This window comes from Panthera leo, chromosome B2 (assembly GCF_018350215.1).
Source record: "Panthera leo isolate Ple1 chromosome B2, P.leo_Ple1_pat1.1, whole genome shotgun sequence".
Taxonomy (NCBI): Eukaryota; Metazoa; Chordata; class Mammalia; order Carnivora; family Felidae; genus Panthera; species Panthera leo.
In genome coordinates, this window is record NC_056683.1 from 125,571,056 (window position 1) to 125,587,145 (window position 16,090).

The 16,090-nt window shown below is 37.4% G+C and overlaps 1 pseudogene; it reads left to right on the forward strand.

Annotated features, from left to right (window-relative positions):
• Positions 1 to 1,483: 1,483 nt before the first annotated feature.
• LOC122220772 lies at positions 1,484 to 15,853 on the forward strand (annotated as a pseudogene).
• The last annotated feature ends 237 nt before the right edge of the window (positions 15,854 to 16,090 follow it).

The following is a 16,090-nucleotide window of genomic DNA, read 5'->3' on the forward strand; positions in this document are numbered from 1 at the left end:
CTGATATCTATTCTTTGACTATTTCTTCTTTGCTCATTCAGTAAGTCAACAAATGGGCTTTGGGAACATATATACTTTGCTGAGTTCTTATGTTTAAATTAAAACATCTTAAAATGGAGGGTATATTAGTTTTCTAGAGCTTCCATAACAAAATACCAGAGACTGGGTGATTTAAACAACAGGTATTTATTTATTTATTTATTTATTTATTTATTTATAATGTGTATTTATTTTTGAGAGAGAGAGAGAGAGAGAGTAGGGGAGTAACAGAGAGAGGGAGAAGAGAGTCCAAAGGGGGCTCCAGGCTCTGAGCTGTCAGCACAGAGCCCTCTGTGGGGCTTGAACTCATGGACGATGACAGCATGACCTGAACAGAAGTCGGATGCTTAAACAACCCAGCCACCCAGGAGCCCCCAGATATTTATTTTCTCACACTTCTGGAGGCTGGAAGTCTGAGATGGAAGTGTCAGCAGGCTTGGTTAATTTTTTATGAGGTCTCTTTCCTTGGCTTGTAGATGACTGCCTTTTCTCTATATATTCACATGGTCTTTTGGTCCCGTGTGTTGCTGTCCTAATGTCTTCTTACAAGCACACCAGTCATAAGGGATAGGGCTCACCCCAATGAACTCATTTTAACCTTGATTACCTCTTTAAAGGTCCTATCTCTAAATGCAGTCATATTTTGAGGTAGTGCACGGTTAGGACTTCAATATATAACTTTTGGAAGGAAAAGTGACACCATTGAGCTCATAATAGAGGGCAATAACAAATAAAATATATGTCACAATATATACAATCTCCTTACCACCCATAGTGGAAATTGTTGTCTGAAGAGGTGAGATTGTAACTCTTATGATGAAATCATTTTAGTGAGAAGATAATCTGGACTTTTTTTTTAAACCTATTATGTAGGACCTGACAATGTTCTTTTCTACCAGGACCTAAATCTTGTAAGGGCTGGTGCCCGGGGTTATATTTACATACTTAACTAACAGAAAATACTATGTATTGGCTATAAGTCATTAACTCTTGTTTGAATAAGTCCTCCCTGCCTTACCCACTCATGCTATTCAGTTCCCCAAATTTTGAAATGTCATCTGCATTGCTTACAATGGCTAAAGATGTGAGACATCCTCACATTTCCCTATCGTCACCTCCCTGTTCTGCTCCCTGCTATTCCCATATGTGTTGTTCCTGCTGTAACCAACCTAAAATGGATGGTACACTTATCTTTCGGCTACTGACAGTTTGGAAAAGTCTAGTGTGCCTCTGTTCTGTGCTGGTCTGCTTCAGTTATTCCAACCCGAGAGAGATGAATGTTTCTTCTTTTTCTTCCCCCTACTTACTCCAACACAGCGCCAGGGACTGGAACCATAGCAGGGAACCAGTCAAAATTCTTATTTTCAAGTTGGTCCAAGTGTCAGGGCCTGAGGTATCCTCCCACACCCTCCACCTCCTGGTGTCTCCAAAGGCAAACCATTCATCAAGAATTTTGTAGCCAAGTCCCCCAAATTTGTAACCCAAGATGATAAGTGCTGACATGGCTGGAGTCGGTGCTAAAAAGCGGGTGGAACTGGAGGGGAAAACACACACACACACCTTCTCAATCAAGTGTTGGAACTCCAACACACGCCTAAAGGGTGTATGCAGTTAAGGAAGAAAATCTGAAGAGTATATGCAGTTGAGGAAGAAAATCTGAAGCTAAAATCATAAAACCAAATTCTTGGACACTGTATAGAAAATCTCATGTCATCTTCTAGTGTTTTTCAAAATGCTGACACAAAGAGAAAAAGAAAAGTAAGGGACTCGTCTCCTTTCTGTTTTATGAGATTGCTGCCAATCTTTTTATTGTTTAACATTTGGATCAATTCCAAATGTTATAGTACCTTCTTGTGTGGCTTCGTTGAGTGGGTATGAAGATAATGTCAGATCTGGGCAAAACTGGGAGCACAATAGAAGACTTGCATGAGTGTGTATTATGAGTCTATGAAAATGTGCAAATGTATTGTAGGAACTTTATAATTAGTAATGTGTATTATTTATGAAACGTGAAAACAAATGTATTTCAAATTTGCTTTGATTTATAGATTTAACACTGTCTTTTATTATAGGCATAGTAAGAGATACAAGGAAATAACCATTATGTTGTGAGAAGGTGACCAAAGTCATGTACCGAATGCACAGCTTTGTCTACCCTTTCCACCAACTTGTGCCTCTTTTCTATTTGCTTCTTTTTTTTTTTTTCAGTTTATTTATTTATTGAGAGAGAGGACATGCATGTGTGCCCAAGTGGAGGAGGGACAGAAAGAGGGAGAGACAGAATCCCAAGCAGGCTCTATGCTGTTAGCTGGAGCCTGACGCAAGGCTCGATCGCACAAGCAGTGAAATCATGACCTGAGTTGAAATCAAGAGTTGGACACTCGATGGACTGAACCATCCAGGTGTCCCCATCTGTTTCTCTCCTCCCCATTTCCTTTCTCCTATGGAAAAAAAAATTGGTTTCACATTTATAAAATTTCAGTAGTTAATCATCTATGAGAGCAGCCTAACCTCTAATTGTTAAAACATAACCAAAATAAGGTACTTGCTCAGTTAGAGCTCGTTACATGGAGTAATAAAAGAGGATTGTTGGTTTCTCTTTAATCAATTAAAAACAGAGGGTGTCAAAATGAAGATTTTTCTTGAAACTGAGTTGTAAATTTGGGAAGATTTGTTGTTAAAAGCTTCCTTCGCCTAAAATAATCCCCTTGGTATCTGAGAAAATGAGTGCTGGTCGTGCGTATGTTTGAAATGTAAAATTTTGAGGAAAAATAGAAATAGGTTGGAAAAAGTGCTTGGTAAACAGTAGTAACCAACTCCAAATGTTTTTACTCCAAATCTGTGTTATCTCTGGCACAGAGGAGATCTTTGGGGAACATATATGAAAGTGGATTAAGTTTGACTAACCTTATGTAAACCACATCTAGAAGAGAATGGTCACAAGAGTTTGGTCTCAAGGTTTATTTGTAGTACCTGGCAGCTCAACTTCTGCAAAATCCCTTGAGAGTATATTAGTGTCAAAATCATGAATAAAATGGGAGAGTTTTACACATGTACTAATTGATACTTTCTTGTTATTTTATCTCATTACTTCTCCCCAAATTTTCTGTGAACCCTACTACCTTGCAGACTTTTAGTCATTCTTTGACAATTTTTTAAACTTTAGCTTGTAGATCCCATTAGGTAAGGGCATTAGTATCACAAAATAATGTGAAAATGTTAAATAGAAAAAGGGATCCATGAGTACAACTTATGGTTGTTAGTTGTGAGCTACTTTTAACTATGGAATAATCTTATGTTTGTATTGATGCAAGATTTGATGAATGACTTTAGCTACATAAATATAGAAAATAGCCACATTGCAAACATTTTGCATCCCTTTTGTGGCCTAATATGCAAACATTTAAAATTGTGTTACAATTTTGCTTTGCTGTTTAATAAAAACCTGTTTCAGGATTAAAAAAAGAAGTCTTTGTCTTAATAAAGATTTATTCTTTTAGAAGGGTGGGGAGAACAAGAAGTAAATAAGAACATACAGGGTGTGGGGCAGAAGGGTCTTATTGTATTATAATAACAGGTGAAATACCCCCATTGATAATTAGACAAATACTGCTAATAAAATTGTAAAACTAAGACACGGATTTCAGAAAAAAGTTATTCTAGACTGAGAGGATAATAAGTAAGATCTTAAGGGGAAAGAGGGTTACTTCTCTTGTTCAAGGTCTCAAACAGTCATTTATTCATTCAACAAATATTTAATTATTTTGTTAACACCTACCACATGCTAGAAAGGGGGCTGATGTTTCAAAAGTGGACAAACATAGACAGGAGAGAAGGGTCAAGTGGAGTAAATAGACTTTAATTACATAAATATATATAAAATTATAATTGTAACACATGATGTGATGAGGGAGGTTGAAGTGATAACTTCTAATAGAAGAATTTGAACTGTCCAGAATGGACTTTGTGGCTGAACTGACACTCAAAGTTTTAACTGAAGAATGTGTGGGAGTTGCATAAGTAAGGAAGGGAAAGCATATTGACCGATAAAGAAAGATGATGAGATTTGATTGGGAGAATTATTTTCCCCCCAGATAATGGAAATACCCTGTGGGAAGTTGCTACCAGAACATTCTGGAGAACATCCCCCTTTTGTGTCATTCTGCCATGACACAAGGCGAGTTACATCACTATGCCACTCACAAATCTGTACTGGAATAGTAAAATAGCACTGGGTCTCCTGTCTTTATTAAAAGAGTTGTTGGAATAAGAGACCTTGACTGTGGAGTCAAGGGGAGGAAGAAGCGTGTCAGGGAAAGTGTGTCCTGAGTGGAGCCTGAAGGGAAGGTGGAGATTTGGTATCAGAGGAAAGGTGATTGCTTCACTCACTGTGGAAGGAGTCACAGACTTAGAGAAGAGAAACTCATGGTTTAACATAACCAACCTGTTAGTCCTCCTTTTAAAAAATAATTGTGGGGGCCCCTGGGTGGCTCAGTCGGTTGAGCGCCCGACTTCAGCTCAGGTCATGATCTCACGGTTTGCGAGTTCGGGCCCCACGTCGGGCTCTGTGCTGACAGCTCAGAGCCTGGAGCCTGTTTCGGATTCTGTGTCTCCCTCTCTCTCTGTCCCTCCCCCACACGTGCTCTGTCTCTCTCTGCCTCTCAAAAGTAAAGAAAACTAATAAAAAAATTAAACAATAATAATTGTGGTTACCTCTTTCTTTTTCTTGGCTTTAAAAATACTCAAGATCATCCTGCTTTCTGCTTTTATTATTTATATTCACTCCTCAGGTCTTCTACCTTGTTATTGTTTTACTATCTCTTACATCACATCTGGCTTTTCTCGCTTCCAAGAGGTAAACCTTTCAATTATACCTTGGTTAATATTCATTGCGATGACAGTTAGTCTCCTGCTTATCCATAGTTCCACTGTTTACAGTTTTATTCCTCTGGTCGACCGTGCTCTGGAAGCAGATGATCCTCTTTCTGATGTATCATTAAGAAGGTCATTAGAAGCCTAACACTATGTCACAATGCCTATGTCACTCACCTCGCATCATCTCATCATGTAGGCATTTTGTCATCTCACATAAGCACGTGAAGAAGGGTACAATAAGATATGTGAGGCAGAGAGAGACCACGTCCACAGAACTCATTACAGTATATTGTTATAATTGTTCTTTTTTTAAGTTTATTTGTTTATTATGAGAGAGAGAGGCAGAGAGAGGGAGAGAGAGAGAATCCCAAGCAGGCTCTGCGCTGACTGATGTGGTGCTCAAACTCACAAACCGTGAGATCATGACCTGAGTGGAAACCAAGAGTCAAAAAGCTTAACCGCCTGAGCCACCCAGGTACCCCTATTGTTATAATTGTTCTATTTCATTACTGGTCATTATTAATCTCTTAGTGTGCCTAATTTGTAAATGAAACTTTATCATCGGTATGCATGTCTAGGAAAAACATAGTATGTGTGGGGTTAGTATCATCTGCAATTTCAGGCATGCACTGGGGGTCTTTGAAAGGTTACCCCCCATGGATGCGGGGTGGGGAGGGATTACAGTACTATCCGTTCAAACTTACGTGTTAGCCTCTGCTTTTTTAGTTATCTACTCTTTAAAATAGCTCTTGCTTACCTGGGCTTTTTCCTAACTATTTTATATTTTAGCATGGTTCCATGTGTGGTTCCTTTTCATTTCTAATTAAAAATACTTTTAATATTATTTTTATAGGATCTCATCTTGCAAATGATCATAGCATTGTTCTTTCAACAGAAAAGCTTCTATTTGAAGAAGCAGACTACTTATATTTATTTTAACTAGTCATGTAGATAAAAAATGACAAATGAGAAATTAATAGATGAGTTTTCTTTCCTTATCTATAAGGAATTTTTCCTTATCTATATAAGGTATTTCTTTTCAGACAGAACAAAATATATATAGTATTATTTTATAGTAAATAGTTGTGGGCATTATATATGTGTGTGTGTATATATATATATATATATATATATATATATATTTAGTATAAAATTTACAGTAAATTTTCTGAAGGCAAAGGGTTTGGCTTATTTAGCGTTCATACTCAGCACCCAGCCCCAGTCTGGGCCCATAAAACATGTTTAATAAATGGCTATATACTTAATAAATGGGGAAGGGCAAATGAAGAAAGGTCTGCATTGCATATCCAGGTGAAGGCTGGGATCTCATATAGATATCATATTTTATGTGGGTTATGTTCAGATTCTTTCCTGACGAAGTCCTTTTAAATCAGTAGTTCAAACTTATGTGTCCCTCGGTGTCACCTGCGGGGCTGGGTAAAACATGGCTTGCTGGGCCCAACACCCAGAATTGCTGATTCAGGAAGTCTAACAAGTTCCCTGGCAATGCTGCTGGTCTGCGAACTTCACTTTGAGAACACCTGCATTAAATGCAATATCACAAAAGGACAGGGAAGCAGGAAGAAGCACTGAGATCTTCCCCGTCCTTTGATTAAGCATGTATTTTCCTCGTGCAGTTTGGCTCTCTAGTTGGGCTGCATAACCCTCTCTTGATTTCATCTACTTATTTCTATGTTCATCTCAATCATGAATAGGATTAAGATTCTGAGGGGAGATTAACCTTTGATTTGGTTTTAAGTTTCTTTATTTCGAGAGAGAGACAGAGTGCATAAGCAGGGGAGGGGCAGAGAGAGAGAGAGAGAGAGAGAGGGAGAGAGAGAGAATCCCAAGCAGGCTTCCCACTGTCAGCACAGAGCCCGATATGGGGCTCAGACACACGAACCGTGAGATCATGACCTGAGCCGAAGTCAACAGCTGGACACTTAACCAACGGAGACACCCAGGCGCTCCTGATTTTTTATTTTATTTTTTTTTAACCGAGAAAACAAACATAGAACATGAAAATCTGCTCGACTTTAGCTACTTCTACACAGATGAAATAATCGCTACTCCTGGGTCTTTCCAGAGAAGTGAGAATGAGGTTGTGATAACTTTACAGATTGAATTAACTAAAAAATAATGTGCATATAATAATTCTATGAGGTAGCACATCAAGTCGGTGAGGGCAGGATGGCTTATTAAATAAATGTATTCAGAATATTGGTCGACTTTTATCTCATACAATCAACATAAATTCTAGTATCAGTTCAATGTTTAAAAAGGTATAGAGACTTGAAGAAAATAAAAGTTCACCTTAAAAATTCCAACTTACTTTGGTGATTTATTTCTGTATACAGTACTTTAGTATTCTTGGATAGGAAAAGCTTTTCTAAACATGAACTCATGAAAGCAACCCTAAAAGAATATTGATGGGTTCGAGTAAGTAAGAAACCAACCAAACAAACACACAAAGAAGTACTCTGCCGAAAACCACAATAAACAAACCCGCTGGTAGAAAGGAAAACGTTATTGCAAACTTTCTAAAGTATATTTTAACTGTTTATATGACAAAGTCTTGGAGATTTTACCTTTTGACAGATTTCAAATAAATTATTCTAGAGAAATATTTATGGATGTACGTAAGCGGAAAATGTAAGGATTCACAACACAGACGGTTAATGACAGCAAACCACTGATAACAGCAATAGAGAATTAAGTCTGTGAATGAGGGACAATGCTGTATGAGTGTCAAATAGCAGTTGAAATAAGGTGTTTTACTTAAATACTACCTCATATATATGGTCACAATATAGTGTCATGAGAAAAGCAGGGCACAAAGTTACATGTGCAAAATGATTCTCTTTTTGTTTTTGAAATATCTGTTTTCAGGATATAGATTGGAAAAACATGAATCAAAATCTTTAAAGTGCTTGCTTGCTCTGCATTGTAGGATTACATGTGATTTTCTCCTTTTGAATTACCTGTTTCCTGAATACTTTGCAACCAATTTGTCTTATTTTTAAAATTAAACAATGTGAAACAATTTGTAAACTTGTATTCATTTTTGTCTCACAAATAGTTACATAAAACCCCTCTTGACCCCATCCAAACACTCAGCTTTGAATTCTTTCATTATGTAGAGGGGAAAAGTTGAGAATTTATCTCTGGGTCCTTAGGAATTTTCTCTATGCAGTTCAAAGTGGATTTGGTTGGCTGGCCAATATAAACTCCACTCCATGGCCCTCTGTCCCCCCTGTCCATGTTGCTATGCGAAGACGTAAAAATCTAACTCTCCATAATTACTTTACATGTTGGCCCAGAGAAAGGGTTTCAGAGGAGGTATCTAAACTGTGCTTCTCTTGTATCTGTTTTGCTTTATAACCCTCTTTCCCTTAATTGAGAAAAGAAAAATGAAAAATAAAGAATTTTGCTGGTTTGGAAAATACTTGTAGAGATCACCGCCTCCAACCGTGCTTGTTCTTGCTGTCTGTTATGGTCCATTCGATAAACATGGTATTCAACGGCCAGGCGGTTGTTGATATATTTGGCAACGCTGATAATGTGATCTATGTTTAGGAGGAAGTAGCTGCGTCATTCGGTGGGGGCAGAGGTTTGCTCAAAGCAATTGTTCCCTTCTCAAGGAAAAGTTAGGTCATTGAACCTGAAGTTCTCACTCTGAGTCTGAGCATTTTCAATTTGTCATCTGTACTTTTTTCTGTTGCTTTTATTGGAATTTTAGATTAATCTTTGGGCTTGTTCTCAGAAGCTGCAAGCACTAACTGAAAAGAAATGCAAACCTGGTCAATTCTGACTTTCAGGGTATAATTAGAGTAATGAGGAAAATTATAATCAGAGTAATAACGAAAATATGCATCTTAGCATATTTCTTAAATATTCATCGATCACAGCTTTTAGTGTTTTCATTTGGGAGCTGCAAGTTTAAAAACAGATATACACAAAAGAGCCTTGAATCTCAAAGTTCTCTCTTACATATATATATATATATATATATATATATACACACACACACGTATATATATGTATACACACACACACACATATATATATATATACACACACATATATATAGTCACACACACACACATATATACATATGTGTTATATACATACAAAAACATAGTCTGCATGTAATCTGTGTGTGTGAGGTATACAAGCACACACACGGACTAGAGAGAGACAATATATGTGTATGTATGTAAGCCTGTGTGTGTGTGTGTGTGTATGTGTGTGTGTGTGTGTGTGTATATATATATCTGTATTAACACACCCATACACAGATGTATATATTGTATATACATGTATATAGATGTATATATTGTATATACATGTATATACATGTATATATATATTCACATATATAACAATATATATGCACAGACTATATGTACATATGTGCATCTATAAATGATGTGTGCATTCTTATATTTACACAATATATGTATATGAATATATGATCTCTCTTTATACATAGTCCTCGTAGAGGGATTTGAACACATTTTATCAAATAAAAGTGTTTGGACATCAAAGGGCATGAAGTCTGGGACAACACAATGCCTTGTAGTGGCCAGCTGAGTTTTAAATGGATTTCTAGCATTTTTCTTGAGAGGTGGTTCCATTATCTAATAGTTTTCATTGGGAGGGAGATCCCCAGATAGGCTTAAGTTTCCTCTTCTAAACTGATTTTATTAAGCCACATCACCCCTCCAAAGCTGAGTAATTCCTCTCCTCTTGGCATTTCCATTGTTACAGGGGGAGGCAACAACCAGCTCCTCAGCTGTCATCAGGATATTTTTAGCTTTTCTGATCTTCCTTTTTAAGTGAGATACGTACATGTACACACATATGCAGATCACACGTACGTAGTCACCACCATGGCTTTATTTGGCATTTATAGAACATCCAAATGTTATCACTATTTCAGATGTGCTATTACTATTTCAGAAATAAGATTCCAGTGTTCTGTAAACTCATGAGAAGCCATTTTTGCTTGCCTTTTTGTGGTGAGTCGTTTATGTGCACAAGAGGCCACTAACAATATACTAGCTTTCACTCACATTTTGTAAAAGTTGGTTATATGTGTGACGAGGCAGAGTCTAACAATCTCTAAGCTTGCTTATGACTAGTTTGGGCTGGAGAAGATACAAAGAAAGTGGAATATATAATAAATGCCTTCAACCCCATTCAGTTCCATTAGGAATGGGAATTTTTTTCATGGGGAAGATAGATATGTTTACTCACCTTCTCGAAAGAGACATTTGAAATCGGTTAGGGGAGTTGGGATCTATAGCCTCTACTATCATGGCAGGAAGCTGTTATTATTTTTAAGTGATTTACAAGTATTTCCCTATCTCCTGAAATTTTTGGTTTCACAGTGTCTGATTTTGGGTTTTAAGCTAGCTCATTGATGGGGAAAGAAAATGAAACTGTGCTTACCTCTCTGTCCTCCTCTCCTTTCTCTTCCTTTGGCCTCCATTTTCCTCCATTACTCCTTTTTCCCTCCTGCTCCTCTGCTTTCTTCCCATACTCCTTTGCTGCCTCAAACCTCAGTTCCTCCTTTTTCCTCTCCCTGGCCCTTTCCCTTCTCCCTCTCTGATTTTTTCCAGTTCTCCCTTAAGGAGATTTATTTTTGACCTTCAAGCACCACATTGCTGTCAGTCCTTGGGTTTCCCCACCTGGGGATTATTTCCTAGGCCCTCCAGGAGGAACTCTGAGGAAGGAAGGATCTTTTCTCTTATGCTCAGATCACTTCTGTATCATAGCATGGTCTGGGTACTAGATGATCTAAATTAAATGGAAAAGATATCCTAGAAGTCTGTGCATATAAAAAAAAAAAATTGAAATTTAATATGATGACCTCAGAAGTATTTTGGTTATGACCAGCCTCTTTAAAATATATTAAGTAACATCTCTCTAATTAGAAATAATTTAAAATATATAGAGATATCTTAAGAAAGCGTATTTACTTTGAGTGAGAATTGATGTGTTCTGTAGTTATTTTTAATCAACTTTTGTCTAGCCATCCTGGTCTGCTCTAAGAACTGTGAATGTTGTACAACTTATTATTAGTTATGGCTTTCTGAAATTTGAAATTGAGACCATAATCACAAATGACTAAAATACCTAATTTTTTCTCCTATTTTTATTTGTTCATCCAGGTTTTAAGAATTTATTGTTATCTTGAGGGGAGGGGTTCTACCATTAAAAACTCATTAAATTATTTTGTGGCACCTGGGTGGCTCAGTCGGTTAAGCGTCTGACTCTTGGTTTCAGCACAGTTCATGATCTCATGATTTGAAGCCTTGAGCCCTATGTCATACTCTTCACTGATAGTGGGGAGCCAGCTCAGAATTCTCTCCTTCTTTCTCTTTCTCTACCTCTCCCCTCTCTTGTTCTTTCAAAATAAATAATCCTAAAAATTTTTTTTTTAATTTCATTAAATTATTTCAACCCAAACGGCTTGATAACTATTTTGGACACTAGTAATTACCAAATCAGCTAGGATAATAGTTTATTTCCTTTATGTTGATTCAGTGAATAATTTTCACATTGCAAGACAAGTTGGTTGTGTTCTGTGATTGCGTTGACATCTATACCTTGTCTCTTCCCCATCTTAACTGGATGTTCTTGGGAAAGTCACTTAGCCTTTTTGTGTTTGTTTCCTCTTCATAAAGAAGGATAAAACCATAGAAACGAATTCATATGGGTGCTTCCATGATTAAGTGAGGTAATCTATGAAAGCACATTGAATACTACCTGACACATTATAAGTGTTCTGATGATAAAGATGGGAATTCAGATACTGACTACATCCCGAGTAACCCTGTTTCACAGAAGAAAAGCTCTATGTGTGCCAAAGATTAAGATTCGTAGTATACTGTTACTTTTTTAAAATTTCTTTTAATGTTTATTTATTTTTGAAAGAGAGAGAGCGTAAGCAGGGGAGGGGCAGAGGGAAAGGGACAAACAAAATCCGAAGCAGGCTCCAGCTCTGAGCTGTCAGCGCAGAGCCCCGTGTGAGGCTCGAACTCAAGAATTGTGAGATCATGACCTGAGCCGAAGTCAGATGCTTAACTGACTGAGTCACCCAGGCATCCCCAAATTCACAGTGTAAAGTTTAAGGAATCTGTTTACAAGGTAAGTAGAGAAAACAAGGACAAAAACAAAATGCAGTTCCTAGGAGGCGCATTAAATTACAGTCTTATCTGTTCAATTTCAAGTCCAACCCCTTTAATCAGTTTCCACGACACACGTGTCAGCCGACATACCTGCAAGGTGACTCACCTTATTCCAATTAAACTAGATTGAGATTAAAAACAAACAAGCCAACAGCTGGAATGTGACATGTGGGTCAGACTCTTCCGAGTCCAGTGGGGTAACTCCACGGAAATCAGAACGCTCTTCAAAAACCAACAACCAATTGGCACATGTCTCCAGGCATGCTTGGAGTCTACAGGGCCAAATGGTAGAGTGTCCTGGCAGGGCCCAAAATTCTTCCTTGATGACACAGAAAAGAAAACTTTCAAAGCAGTTATGTAACCCGAGAGAACACAATGCATCCACTGTATGCATCCTGGGGCTGTCCATGCACACATTATTTCTATATTTTTCTCTTCTGTAAACTTCAACACTAAAGATCAACATCATTTCAAGTAAACATTCTTTCCACTTTTTCTTTGCAAAAACATGCCACAGAGAACACAAGTTATTCATTTTTCTGGTGAAAGAAGGCATTCCTATTTTAATGGTCAATTATATCATAATCTGAATTTGCCACAAGTCTTCTTTTTTATATTTAAACACTCTTTGCACTGTTTTATTTTTTAATCCTTAAATATAAAAGTAAAATCTAGAGCATGTACAAAACAATTGCTCATCTTATGAAACCTCATTAGGGAAGTAGCTTTTATTCACTCCATACTGTTGGCATTTCTCAATTTCAGTAATCATTAATATTTTTAAAAGCTGCCAGCAGATGCTTACATTTCTTTTAGAAACTATTTCCGTCAAAGACAGATTTCTATTACGTCTTTAACTCTTACTGTCATTTCCCCATTGTTTTCAAAGTATTACTAATTCCTCCAAGTTCATTTGTATTCTGTGAGATTCTTCTTGCATCCAAGCAACTCTCCTTGTAAAGTGACTTTTGCATGTGTGTATGACATTCAGAACATAACCCTGCATGTATGTGTATATATATATATATATATATTTAAAAAATAATTTTCATGAAACTACTCAAAAAGAAACTTGAACTCTGGGAACAAATAGTGATTCTTTTGAAAGTTCTCTCATCTATGGCACCCTGACTATCAAAACAATTTAGATGTCTCTATCTTGACAAAACTTTAAAAAAATGTTGATTCTTTTCTGTTTTTATTTTTATTTTTGACTCTTTGTTTGTTTGTTTGTTTTTAGAAGGACACAACTCTTAAAACAGAAAATGTAAAAGAAGAAAATAAAAACCTCCCAAAACAACCATGGGACAACCAAGGCAATAAGGTGCTAACTCAGTAAATACAAATTTGCGTAATACTTCAGATTTGGGCAGTTAGCCAAAGACCTAGTGAGGCAATCTGCTGATTCTGATGCAAATGAAAAACTCGAATGACTCCTTATATTCATCTTGACTGAGAAAACCATTACAGACCGTTTCACTTCCCCTTTTCCTTATGAAGCATATCTTTGAGATTGACACACGCAGAATTGTTAAGAATATATTTATGTAAAGTATACAGTTCTTCTATGAAGGCAACTGCAGCTAAGAGTTTAAGGGAGTGTGCTTGGGGTGGAGAGGTGAAATGTGTGAGGGGGCACTTGATCATGCATGACTGAGAAGTAATCCAACAGTGTAACGATGGGTACATAGGCTACACCAGCTGTGGGCTCAGACACTTTGCAGTTGTGCCATTTGGGTTCTGTTAATCTTTCTCTGCTGCGGTCTCCTCCTCATCAAAAAGGGGATATGAGTATTAATGTCTCTCTCAGAAAGTAGTTATGAAGATTACATAAATTCAGTTTCATAAAATATATAAAGTGCTCCAAACAGTGTCTGCTGTTCATGTTCTATGTAAGTTTTTATTTTTAATAGATTTGTTTATCTATCTATCTATCTATCTATCTATTTAGGGACAGAGAGAGCATGAGCAGGGGCAGGTCAGTGAGAGAGGGAGACAGAGAATCCTAAGCAGGTTTCGGATGTCAGTGCAGAGCCTGAGGTGGGGCTCTATCCCACGAACCCATGAGATCATGACCTGAGCTGAGATCAAGAGTTGGATGCTTAACCAACTTAACCACGCAGGTGCTCCAATAGACTAATTTTTTAGAGCAGTTTGAGGTTCACAGGAAAATTGAGAAAGTACGGAGATTTCCTAAATGCCCTTTGTCCCATATATGCCTAGCCTCCCCCAATCTACGTCATTCACTGGAATGTTGTATTTGTTATGACTGATGAACCTGCACTGTCACATCATTATCCCCCAAAGTCTATAGCTTATATTAGGGTTCACTGTTGGTGTTGTACATTATGTGGGTTTTGACATATGTATTAGGGCATTATTTTAATAATCAAAAGTGGTTTGAGTGTTAGGGGATAAATTGTGACACTTTTGTTACAGATGGAAGGAAATTTGGGGGGATTGTTAATGAAATTCCTTTCTATGAGGAAACTGGTAGTTCTTCCTCAAGTCCCTACACCACCCACTGGAAGTTATGATGGAGTCATCAATTAGTGGTCAAACATACATGACCTAATGGGGAAAAATGTGGTTTTTGTAAGAAGAAATCATGGTGACTGGGCCACTATGGTTCTTTGGAAGGTCACAACAAAAGGGAAGGAGTAAAGTTTCAACTTTAGAAAAAGCAAAAGAAAGTCTTCATATCAATGAAGATAACATTTTGATGTTATTGTATTTTGTAGAAGGAGGTGAATTAAATTTTGGTGAATTGTTTATGGTGAATTCTAACAAAAATTAACTGTATTATTTTGGAGAAAGGAGAACAATAGTATGGAACTCATTGCCTGGGAGGAGAATAGGTTGAAAACCTAAGTTAATGTAAGATCAATTTAGATAAATTCAAAAATTACCAATCTATACTAAGGGAAGACAGAGATTTACTCACTTTCACCCTGGTGTAGATACCTGTTCAAACATAGCCAATATCTTTATCTTTCATAGTGGTATGTCTCAATAGGCTACCATATTAACCTTCAAAGTGTGCTTGCTTCAGTTAACTGAAGCAAAGACATATAGAAACAGACCTGATTGAGAAAATGTTCTTAAAAAAAAACTACGGAAAAAAGACAAAGCTCATGCCCTCCTTTAGCTCAGAGAAAAAAAATACTGGGAGAAGAAATGAAGGAGAATTACGTACATGTTACAAACTTGAAAAGCATAAATATGTGTCACAGATTTAGAATGTTCTATAATGAAGTTCTGATATACCTCATCTATCTATCTCCACTAAGCTTATGGTGAAGACACAGAACACTTGTCTGTGTTCTGAAATAGTCCAAATTTCTGTTCCTTTATTGTCCAATATGTGTGCACGCGTGGGTGCATGGGGGACAGGAGGGAATGCATGTGTGCTTTTGTGTAATTCTCTATTTCATGATTCTGAACTGGAATTGAACAGATACTGGAGCTTATTACTGTTCATGTCACTTTCTTGGAGTCTACTTAGGCAAATACTCAAGGCTGAATAGAATTTGAATCCTTTTAATGCAATGCTGCTGAGGAGGCTTTGCTACCTTCCAATATGCTATGTGACATGTGACTCTCTTGCTTTCCGTATTATCCAGGGAAATGCTGGTTCCTTCCTCAGGAGTCTTCTGTGTCCTACTGTGAGGCAGTATGAGGAGAGTAGGGCCATTAAACTTGTTTGGACTGAGAGAATCACTTTCTGCCTGGTTGGAGTCTAAGAAGAAACACCATGGAGCTTCACGAATGGAGTGGCCACACTGCCCGGAGAACATTGGTAAACCCACTGTTACCCTCCTTCCTGCTCCCCTCACCCTCTGCCCAGAGGATTCGGCGGCCAAAGTGGTGTCCCATTTACTCGTGCCCCATAACATGTGGAGTGCGCTAACAGTATCTGCAATGAAACATTATGCTTTCTGGATAATTGCTCTGATCACTTATATCATTTCTTATTAAAA